The sequence below is a fragment of the Felis catus genome, chromosome D1 (genome assembly GCF_018350175.1).
Source record: "Felis catus isolate Fca126 chromosome D1, F.catus_Fca126_mat1.0, whole genome shotgun sequence".
In the NCBI taxonomy this organism is placed as follows: Eukaryota; Metazoa; Chordata; class Mammalia; order Carnivora; family Felidae; genus Felis; species Felis catus.
The window spans coordinates 68,107,715-68,118,768 of NC_058377.1; the positions used below are offsets into that span (position 1 = coordinate 68,107,715).

Here is an 11,054-nt window from a genome sequence, read left to right on the forward strand (position 1 = left end):
CTTGGGCATGCCAGTATCTACTAAAGCAAGAGAAATACCAACCTTATTGTTCAATATTTATGTTCTGAGGCAGCCAAATCCATGCTAATTTATTTGCTCTCTTCTCCTCCCCTGGCCCTATTTTCTAGAACTGTTCAGAAATGAAAACTTCAGGAATACAAGAGTATTGGGGGTAGAAGGTACAGGATCCCAGAAAACCGCAAGTGGGGACAGGGACAGAGCCCTGGAAACTCAGTACTCAGCAGCTTAGGGCTTCCACTCCCACAAAGGGGACTGGACTGAGGCTCACACTTAGGCAGAGAACAGGGGTCCCAGAACAGGAGCGCACTCCTCTGCCCAAAGGCAGATACCTGAAAAACTGCTATGCTCCTGAGCTGGTTAAGAGGCCTTGCTCCTCACATCACCCAGCAGCTCAGGCTATGGGAAGGGGAGATGCCAGGACCATAGATGAAGTAGGGCAAAAATGAAAGAAAGTCTAGTTTAATGTCTTTTCACAAATGAACAAACAACCAAAACGTACAATATGAAGTGCAACAGAGAAATGAATAAAATTACGTCTTCCAAAAATTATTTACCACAAGAGACAGAAGAAACCTTTAGAAACATGCTTGATGTTTCGATACCATGAAAGAAGATCTGGTCTCTATAAGGTACACCAAAAGACGCACAAATGGAAGCCGGGTTAAGAGAAAACCTGGGATGCACATGAACTAGATAAAATTTTCAAAGTCACAACAGAATGCAAAATAAAATAGAAAAAGATTTTGAATTCCCCTAAATAGCAGTGATCAGCAAGATGGACTCACCATAAAAAATAAACAATTAAAAGCTGTGATATAGAGAACACACTGGGGAAAATCTCCAAGATTAGAGAAGAGGAGAGAGGGGAAAAGAATGATGAAAGGGAGGTGATAACACGGAAACAGATTGAACATCAGATCACAAGATGGTTGGTACCCAGAGCAAGAAGCTTATCCTGGTCTAGCACCTATGGGACCATTCTAATGTACGAGACCACTCTTAGGCAAGAAGGGTCCCTGCTCTGGCCCCTCACTTTGGAGAGCCCTGCTGTGACTCTCCACTGGCCATGACCCTCTTCCTAAAGCAAAGAGTCCAGTGTCTAGAGGATGAGCCCGCTCTCAGCTTGACCACACCCTGCACTCGGGATAGCACCTGGGTATCCTGAATTAAATTCTTCACCCAGGCAGCCTGAGTCGGCTTCCCAGATTTGAGCAGCCCTCTTCCCTGGACCCATTCTCCAAAAGTCAGACCACTCCTACGTTGTGGTCCCAGGCTTGAACTGCTTGCAGGGCTTACAGACAGAGCTTAGATGTGCACGTTGGGATACCCACTGTGTGCATGCAGTGACCCTTGCAGTGTGAGTCAGAGCCAGGAATGGGAAGGGAAAGAGAGGCAGTCTGGAGGCTGGGGGTCCTTGTCAGCTTTCCCGGAAATACCATATTCTCAGAACTCAGAGGAGGCTGAGAATTCCTATTTCAGTCCAGGCTTCTAGGTGCCTATGAAGGTATATTTGTGCAGGGTGGAGGAAGAACATATTTTATTTAAGAGTATATTAGCATGATTTATAACTTTTAAATATTTAAGCACATGATATGTGGTCCTTCATTTGTGCTTTTACCCTGGCCTCAGAGTTATAAGAAAGGCAGGGCTTGCCAGTTGTATTACTGTTCCTGATGATCAGCTCCCCAGGTCACCTATATTAAGAAATGTAACCTTTAGCACTTCTTGTCCAGAGAGCTGCAGTCAGCTTCGTTTATGGAAAAGGAAGAGAAAGCTTTCTGGTAGGGCACCTGGCTACAGCTAGAACCAGGATCTGGGACATCAAGACTCAGTAGCTCTCTCTCTTTCCCTTTGAGGTTTGGCCTAGAAAGGCAGGAAGACCCGAGAGCCAAATCCCATGCCATGAACTGCTGTCTGAGGTGACAGCCAGAGCAGAGGATTCCACCTCCACTGCCACGCTCTGGACATCGCCTTCAGGGTAGCTGACCTGCTTGTGCTTTCTGCTGGCGAGACTCAATTGCTTAATTCCTAAATGTTGTGGTGCCCAGTCAGTGGCATTTTGCTTCTGGTTGCACAGGTCTGCTACAGCAAAATCCACCTCCTCATGCTGGGAGCATGTTAACAATTTTAACCCACAGGGCCCTGATCAGTTCTGCTGAGTACCTTCCCCTGAGCATAATGTTGGGGAGAGCTCTTGCTGCTCTGTATGGTGACGCCTGTGTGTGGCCAATACAGGAACTTCCGTGCGAGGCCACCCCTGATACATCACCAGGGGCAGTGGAAGGGTATGGACTGGGCTTCTGGACTTGCCACTATTACTCACAGATGGGTACTGGTGAAGGTTAACTTTACATGGCAGCTTGGCTAGGCTATGGTGCCCAGTTGTTTGGTCAAACACCAGCCTGGATGTTGCTGTGAAAGTATTTTTCAGTTGTGATTAACATTTTTAAAATTTTTTTTAAATTTACATCCAAATTAGTTAGCATATAATGCAACAATGATTTTAGGAGTAGATTCCTTAGTGCCCCTTAACCATTTAGACCATCTCCTACTCCCACAACCCCTCCAGTAACCCTCAGTTTGTTCTCCATATTTATGAGTCTCTTCTGTTTTGTCCCCCTCCCTGTTTTTATATGATTTTTGTTTCCCTTCCCTTATGTTCATCTGTTTTGTCTCTTAAAGTCCTCATATGAGTGAAGTCATATGATTTTTGTCTTTCTCTGACTGACTAATTTCACTTAGCATAATACCCTCCAGTTCCATCCATGTAGTTGCAAATGGCACGATTTCATTCTTTTTGATTGCCAAGTAATACTCCATTGTAATATATATACCACCAGATGTGATTAACATTTAAATCACTTGACTCTGAGCAAAGTAGACTACCCTCCATGATGTGGGTGGACTTCATTCGATGAGCTGAAGACTGACCAGAGACTGAGATTTCCCTAAGAAGAAGGTATTATCCTCAAGAATGCAACATAGTATATAGATACAGTATATATATATATACAGTAGATACAATATATGTATATATAGTGTATATATATGTATCTGTGTATATTTATATATATGTATGTATATGTACTGTATATGTACTATATATATGTACGTGTGCATGTCCTATTGGTCTATTTCTCTATGAAACTCTAATACAGTACTCAAGCATTACATTCTGGCAGTGGGCTGGGGGTACTGTTTGTAGCCCAACCTGTACAGCAGGGCACCTTGCTTGACCAAAACTCTTTCGAATCAGATCAAAGCCCCAGACCAAAGGCTGACAGTCAAGACCATTCTCCATGCTCAGTAAGCCCTAGAAATGTAGCAACTGGATTTCACATTGGTGTCCTGGCATAAGGCCAGGCAAGCAGAAGGGGTCCAGAAGGGGAGCTGCTACCACTTCCTGTTCGGCTCACTTCTTCTAGACAACCTGGTCACGGGGCATGGGACAATAGGCCAGCTCTAGGAGTCACCCTTTGATGAGGAGGGAATTTCCACTGTGCCGGGCCAGGCTTCCGCTGGCCATGGGCCTTGGCAGGGCTGAGCCTCATGGTAGCTGGTTATGAAAGCTGGCAGCTAGGGAGGGCTGGAGACAAGGAGCCAGCAGAGCTGGATTGGGGGCTTGGTGAGGTTCCCAGTGGCATCCACAGAGGATGGGCCGAGTCCAGGTCAGCTTAACCCAGACTCACTACTATGTGGGTGGGAGAAGAGCTGCAGCCAGAATAATAATGTGGCATCTGACTTGGTTTCCTGAGACTTGGTTTCCTCATCAGGAAAGTGGGACTAATAATATCTCAAGGCAGAGCAATGAGAACTTAAAAGGGTGACATTTACTCTCTCTCTTTAAAAATAAATATGGGGCGCCTAGGTGGCTCAGTCGGTTGAGCGTCCGACTTTGGCTCAGGTCATGATCTTGCGGTTCATGGGTTCGAGCTGCACGTCAGGCTCTGTGCTGACAGCTTAGAGCCTGGAGCCTGCTTCAGATTCTGTGTCTCCCTCTCTCTCTGTCCCTCCCCTGCTCGTGTTCTTTCTGTCTCTTGTCTCTCAACAATAAATAAGTGTTAAGAAAATTTTTTTTAATAAATAAACTTAAAAAGTGATTTTTAAAAAGAGGGTGCTGGGTGGCTCAGTTAAGTGACTGACTCTTGGTTTCAGCTCCGGTCATGATCTCAGGGTTCGTGAATTCAAGCCCCACGTCAGGCTCTGTGCTGACAGTGCAGAAAGAATTTAAAAGGGTGACATTTGTGTGGAAGTGCCAGGCACACTGCTTATGCCCAAAAAATGTCAGTGTCCTTCCTTCTCTCAGGAAGGATGGGACATCCACCATGAGGGGTGAAGTGAGCGGGCTCTGGAGTGCTTTGTGAACCTGCACCTGCATCTTCCTCTGTAAGGTGAGATCTCTCCCCACAGAATTATCACAAGGACCCATGTAGAGTACTTTGCAGAGTATGCCTTCAGTAAATGCTGGAAAAAGAAACCTGTGTGACCCCCGCTCTTCAGGAAGACACAGAAACAACCGATATAGGTTTAATTTTCTCTTGTGACATTGCAGGAGGGAAGAGAAGCAAATAGCAGTGGTATGATTTGCAAGGTGGTGCCAGCCCTGCTCTGGAGAACTGCATCTGGTCAGCATTGAGTGCTGGCCTCCGGCTGAAACCTTCAGCCTATAATACTGCACTTTGCCACCTGCCGCCCATGCTTATTAGTCTGAGGCAGTGAGAGGACATGCCTAATGACACACATAGCCCTGTGTGCAGACCAGGAGGGCCTGAGGCTTATTCCAAAACCACTGTCCATCCAGAGGATGGAGCCAGCCTGGCCAGTTCATTCTCCAGGCTAGAAAGGGAGGCCTGTGGCTGTGGACAGATGGCTCTGACCTCTTTTGTCTTGCTCAGCCTAGGAGGATGTGTCTTCCTACACACAGAACTATTCTCTTGCTCTTCTTCAATCAACAGTTTTAGAAATCCTCCTGATTCTGAATATGTATTGGAGCAGGGGGCAACTTATTTTTTTTATTTTTTTTTAATATTTATTTATATTTCAGAGAGAGACAGACAGAGTGTGAGCTGGGGAGGAGCAGAGAGAGAGGGAGACACGTAATCCAAAGCAGGCTCCAGGCTCTGAGCTGTCGGCACAGAGCCAGATGCAGGGCTCCAACCCACGAACCATGAGATCATGACCTGAGCCAAAGGCACACACTTAACCAACTGAGCCACCCAGGTGCCCCAGGGAGAAGGGCAATTTAGAAGCATATCTCTCCTGAGGAGGGTACATCCTGTTCAAGGACACTCCCTTCCAGATATAGAAGACTGGCCAGGAGTTCAATTGGAAAGGAGGGACGAGCCACTGGAGAAGCAAAGAGGAGAAAGAAAGAGTGAGAAGCAGTGCTCCCAGCTGAGGAAAGAGCTGAGAAATATTTGAGGGACAGGAACATCTAGGATCTATAAGTTATGTACCTTTTTTTAATGTATCCAAAATCATCAGTGAGGTCTGCGAGATGCATAGTTCCATATGTGAGTTCATGTGTGTGTAAGTTTAGAAAAGCGATGAGTTCCACACCTGATAAACATGGTGTGGACACAAGTCCACACGGGATTACAGAAATCAATCATGGAATGGGGATTCACATCCATATTCCCCAGAGCTTAAGAGACCAGGAGATCCCAGCTGACATGAAATATGCACCAGGTTTAGTCGGATGCTCACCTCACAGAGCCCAGGTCTTGCAAATCTGCTCAATCTTGTATTGGGGTAAAGCTTTAAGCAGCCGCTCCCTTGCTCAGCTTTGCTTATTCTGATCTTGCTCTCCAAGGTGAACAGCCATGTCTACAAATGAAGCCAGTTGTCGTGAATGCCAGGATCCCTATCTCGGCAGATGGAAATCAGACTTGTCCCTTGAAATGCTCCCAGGATCACCTCACGCCAGTCAGAGTGGCCAAAATGAACAAATCAGGAGACTATAGATGCTGGAGAGGATGTGGAGAAACGGGAACCCTCTTGCGCTGTTGGTGGGAATGCAAATTGGTGCAGCCGCTCTGGAAAGCAGTGTGGAGGTTCCTCAGAAAATTAAAAATAGACCTACCCTATGACCCAGCAATAGCACTGCTAGGAATTTATCCAAGGGATACAGGAGTACTGATGCATAGGGGCACTTGTACCCCAATGTTTATAGCAGCACTCTCAACAATAGCCAAATTATGGAAAGAGCCTAAATGTCCATCAACTGATGAATGGATAAAGAAATTGTGGTTTATATACACAATGGAATACTACATGGCAATGAGAAAAAATGAAATATGGCCTTTTGTAGCAACGTGGATGGAACTGGAGAGTGTGATGCTAAGTGAAATAAGCCATACAGAGAAAGACAGATACCATATGGTTTCACTCTTATGTGGATCCTGAGAAACTTGACAGGAACCCATGGGGGAGGGGAAGGAAAAAAAAAAAAAAAGAGGTTAGAGTGGGAGAGAGCCAAAGCATAAGAGACTGTTAAAAACTGAGAACAAACTGAGGGTTGATGGGGGGTGGGAGGGAGGGGAGGGTGGGTGGTGGGTATTGAAGAGGGCACCTTTTGGGATGAGCACTGGGTGTTGTATGGAAACCAATTTGACAATAAATTTCATATAGATAAAAAAAAAAAGAAATGCTCCCAGGATTCCAAGGACAGCAGGCCTGGAGCTGTTCGAAAGAGGCCTCCTGTACCAGCTGGCTGCCTTCTTTCTTGCAACAAAGAGCTTTATTTGGAACTATCTAGACTCCCATTGTCTTACAAAGTAACTAGCAGCCCAGAATGTTCTTGAATTATCCCTTTGCCTCTCCATCCAATCTCCGACAAACACCTAATACTCCTAGGCCTGCTATGGTGTAGAAAGCTGAGCACTTTCTCAGGGGCTGCTCATTTCTTCCTATTTTCAAATTAACCACACTACAAAAAGTCCCCACAGCTATAGAGTTGATAACAACAGTGAACAGATATTTGACAGACACTCTGCTGGGTCTTTTGAACAGACTGTCCCATTTCATGCTTACAGTGCCCCTATGCAGAGGTGCAATTATTGTACCTGTATTGAAAATCATTCCCATTTTCACAGACAAGAAACTGATGAAATTCAAGTTCTACTGACATATCTCCATCACTTACTTGGCATCAGACTACATGCCTTCACTTCAATCATCAATTCTTTTTAAAAAATAATAATAATTTCTTGAATACCTACCATGTGAGTCAATACTGTTATTCTTATGTTAAATACTGTTATTCTTATGATAAACCAAGCTGGAAGTAGTGAATTGAAATCATCCAGGGTTACTTGGTACATGGTAGATTTTCATGATTGTGCCTGAGGAGTGGATCTATGCGAAATCTTGAGTTACAAGTGGTCAATAATGGTCCATTTTAATTAGGATTTCAACAAAAGACAAGATTTCTGGAATGTCACACAAACAACATTGGCAAGAAAAGAGAGGTAGAAATAGACCAGGCAGCCAGAAAGCCAGTGGCTTCCCAAGTCCAAGGTATTCAGTTTGAGAGAATAAAGGAATCATTCCATTTCAAGGTGTAATTGAGTTTCTTTTTTTAGAGGATCATTATGTACCAAACCCCAGGCCAGATTTCACTCTTCCTGTGAAAGCCCAGTCTGTGTTTGCATTTGTAATCTTTTCCCGTGACAGAGGATCCAGGGCCCAATGGAGTTGGTACAACACTTGTGCAGCCCTTGGCAGTTGGGAGAGGAGGTACCAACCACACAGAACTAGGGATCCCACTCTGTCACTGAGGCTGGCCCAAAAGATGTAGCAGAATGAGCTAGAACAGTGTCTCAAAAACTACAGCTCTTTGAGGCTCTGCAGTACTTTCCAGTTGCAAGAGGCAACCATTTCTAGGGCAATGCATGGCCAACAATTTGACCCATCACAAATTGGTGGGGGGTTATGACAGGATCAGCCCTCTGTCTCCATTTCTGATGGGGAGAGACAGCTACTCCCTCACTCGCTTCAGGGCCACTTCAAGGCATTGAAGGATTCATGATGGTATAAAACCAGATGCTGTAAGGCTGATGATTTCACTACAGTCTTCCTCCTGTGTGTGTCAGTCAATAGCTCCCTGACCTCAAAAGTCCTAAAAACAGTCCCTGATGACTGAGCGCCGCCCCCTCTGCCCCCGTGTCTCTCCCTCCTTCTCTCTCTCTCTCTCTCTCTCTCTCTCTCTCTCTCTCTCTCTCTCATCAGCCAGCAGTTTCTAGATCATTAACATTCTGGATTACATTAGATTAGAAAGGCATTTCAGACAATTCGAAGTCAAAGCCATGGGCCTGATGGGCCTAGCCCCAGGATGAATTAACCACACTTCCTCATCACATCTTGGGTGATCAGTTCTCTAAATGACATAATTACGGTTTGTGACACTGGAGACTACACTCCAAGAGGGTCTGTCTCTACTTGCAACCATGCTGAGCTATATGTTACAGTGAAGTCTGTTGGAGACCCTGGTTTGTGGGGGTTAAGAACATGGAGTCGGGAGTCATCTAGAACAAGGTTTTCATCCAAACTCTATTAGTTGTGAGACTTTAAACAAGTTACTTAATTTTTCTACGTCTGTTTCTTCATCTGTGCGATGGCAATGGAAAAAGATAGTATAGGAAAGTGAGAAACTAGGAAGGGTCTGGAATTTTGCACTAACAAGTTAGCCTGCTTTTCATTTTGTTAATGTTTATTTACTTATTTAGAGAGAGCAGGGGAGGGGCAGAGAGAGAGGGAGAAAGAATCACAAGGAGGCTCTGCACTGCCAGCAGGGAGCCCAACTTGGGGCTTGAACTCACGAACCGTGAGATCATGACCTGAGCTGAAACCAAGAGCCAGATGCTTAACCAACTGAGCCAGCCAGGCACCCCTAGCCTGCCTTGCATTTTACTTAAAGAAAAATCCAAACTCCCCAGGGTTGCCCACAGACCTCTGCATGATCAACTTAGCTCTACTCTTCAAGCCACCCTGGCACCCCTTCTATTCTAGAACACATCTGATTTTTTTTTCCCGCCTCAAAACCTTTGCTCAATATTGTTATCTTCCTGGACTAATCCAGATTTTGGGCATGAAAGTCACATCCTCAGAAAGCCTTTATTGGCCACCCTTATCTAAAAGGCCTCATCCCCTCCCTCACCCTACTGGTCATTATTGGCTATCTTTATTTCCTTTCAAACATTTTGGGGGTCAATGAAGTGGTCAGCTCTCAGGAACCTGCAGAGCCTAGGGAAGGCACAAGATTAAATACTGCACTTTGAGGGTGGAATGAACAGGGGGTACCTATTTTTAAAATGCAAACACCCCTGGGGCTCCTGGGTGGCTCAGTCAGTTAGGCATCCGACTTCAGCTCAGGTCATGATCTCATGGTTTGCGTGTTCAAGCCCTGTGTCGGGCTCTGTGCTGACAGCTCAGAACTTGGAGCCTGCTTCAGATTCTGTGTCTCCTCTCTCTCTGCCCCTCCCATGCTCATACTCTGTCTCTCAATAATAAATAAATGTAAAATAAAATAAAATAAAATAAAATAAAATAAATGCAAAAACCCCTGAGAAGGCACAAATTGATAAGCTCAACAAGTTCCTCTCATGCCCATAGGAGAAGCTTCTGGCCTTAAGTGCCCTGAGCACGGATGGAAGGGGATGGAAGAGTATGAAGGAGTGGTAGCAAAACGCTGCCTCCCTAAAATAATGAATTTGAATTTCTGACATAAACCCCCACTCCTACCCACCCCTGAGGCACTGAACTGCAAACATGGAGCCCAAGCATTTTTAAGTGGTGCTGGACTTTAACCTGCAAATGCATATTGGTGATATCCATATATTCATTTTCTTGTGGCTGCTGTAACAAAGTATCATAAACTTGTGTGGTGTTTAGGAGGCATTTGAAGCCCCACTGCCTGGCTTTAAAGCCCAGAAATTTATTCTCCTATGGTTCTGGGGTTTAGAAGTTCAAAATCAGTATCACTGGGCCAAAATCAAAAGGTTGGCAGGGCCGTGCTTACTGTAGAGTCTAGAATAGAATTTGTTCCTTGCCTTTACCAGTTTCTGGCGGCTGCCGGTAGCCACATGCCTCCAATCTCCGAGGTCAGCATCCTCAAATCTATTTTATTGTCACATCACCTTCTCTTCTCAGCCTTTGACACCAGATGGTATCAAATATCTCTCTGCCCATCTCTCATAAAGATACGTGGGACTGTGTTTAGTGCCCACCCAGATAATCCAGGATAATCTCCCCCTCTCAAAGTCCTTAATGCAATCACATCTCTTGTGACACATAAGGTAACATTCACAGGTTCCAGGGATTAGGACACGGACACCTCTCAGGGAGCCATATTTCAGCCAACCGCACTCGAACAGGTGGAAAACAAAAAAGAAGCAAAGACCCTTTTGCTACCTAGGTTATGGCAGAGAGGGAAGGAAGGGAGGAAGTGAAATTGGGAAGCAAAAGTGTGCTGGAAGTAAAGCTGGACTCCAGACCTGTGAACTGGAAAGCAGGAGAGGTCCATGCACAGGGAGGTGGAGGACCCATACCTTCACAGGACGTTCCCCCCTTGGCCTGACCTCTCAGAGCCCATGTGGGATCCAAGAGGTAGCTTTGGCAGGGAGTTTGGAGTCTTGGGGCTAGAGAAGCTTGGGAAGAGCCCTTATGGAGAGGAGAGTCATCTCATGTGATGGGCGTGGGACACAAATGGGCCTTTTCCAGAGGTCAGAAAATGGATCCAATAGAGGCAGGTTACCTTGGGCCTAGAGGGAAGACAGATATGGAAAAATTATATTTGGCTCTCCACACATTTGACACTGATTGTCCTCCTTCTTGAAGCTCTCCCTTCTGGTTCTCCTCTTGCCCCTGTAACTGTTCCCTCAGGGTCCCTTTCTCTGGCCCCAGGTGTCCGTAGTAGTAACCTGCTCCTAATGATCCCATATGGTCTCTTTCCCTACCTTTGATTCACTTTCTGCAAAATAAATGGAGTGAGATAATCGGTGTTAAAAGCACTGTGTCTGAGCCCCACTGCCTGG

General features: G+C 45.5%; 1 protein-coding gene across 1 annotated transcript in view; it reads right to left on the bottom strand.

The window, feature by feature from the left end:
* GALNT18 (polypeptide N-acetylgalactosaminyltransferase 18) overlaps positions 1 to 10,680 on the bottom strand; it is a 410,401-nt gene extending 399,721 nt beyond the window's left edge. The window contains exon 1 of the mRNA XM_045038963.1: positions 10,569 to 10,680. The gene's annotated coding sequence lies outside the window, so the exon portion shown is untranslated. The remainder of the gene's footprint in view (positions 1 to 10,568) is intronic.
* Positions 10,681 to 11,054: the final 374 nt, after the last annotated feature.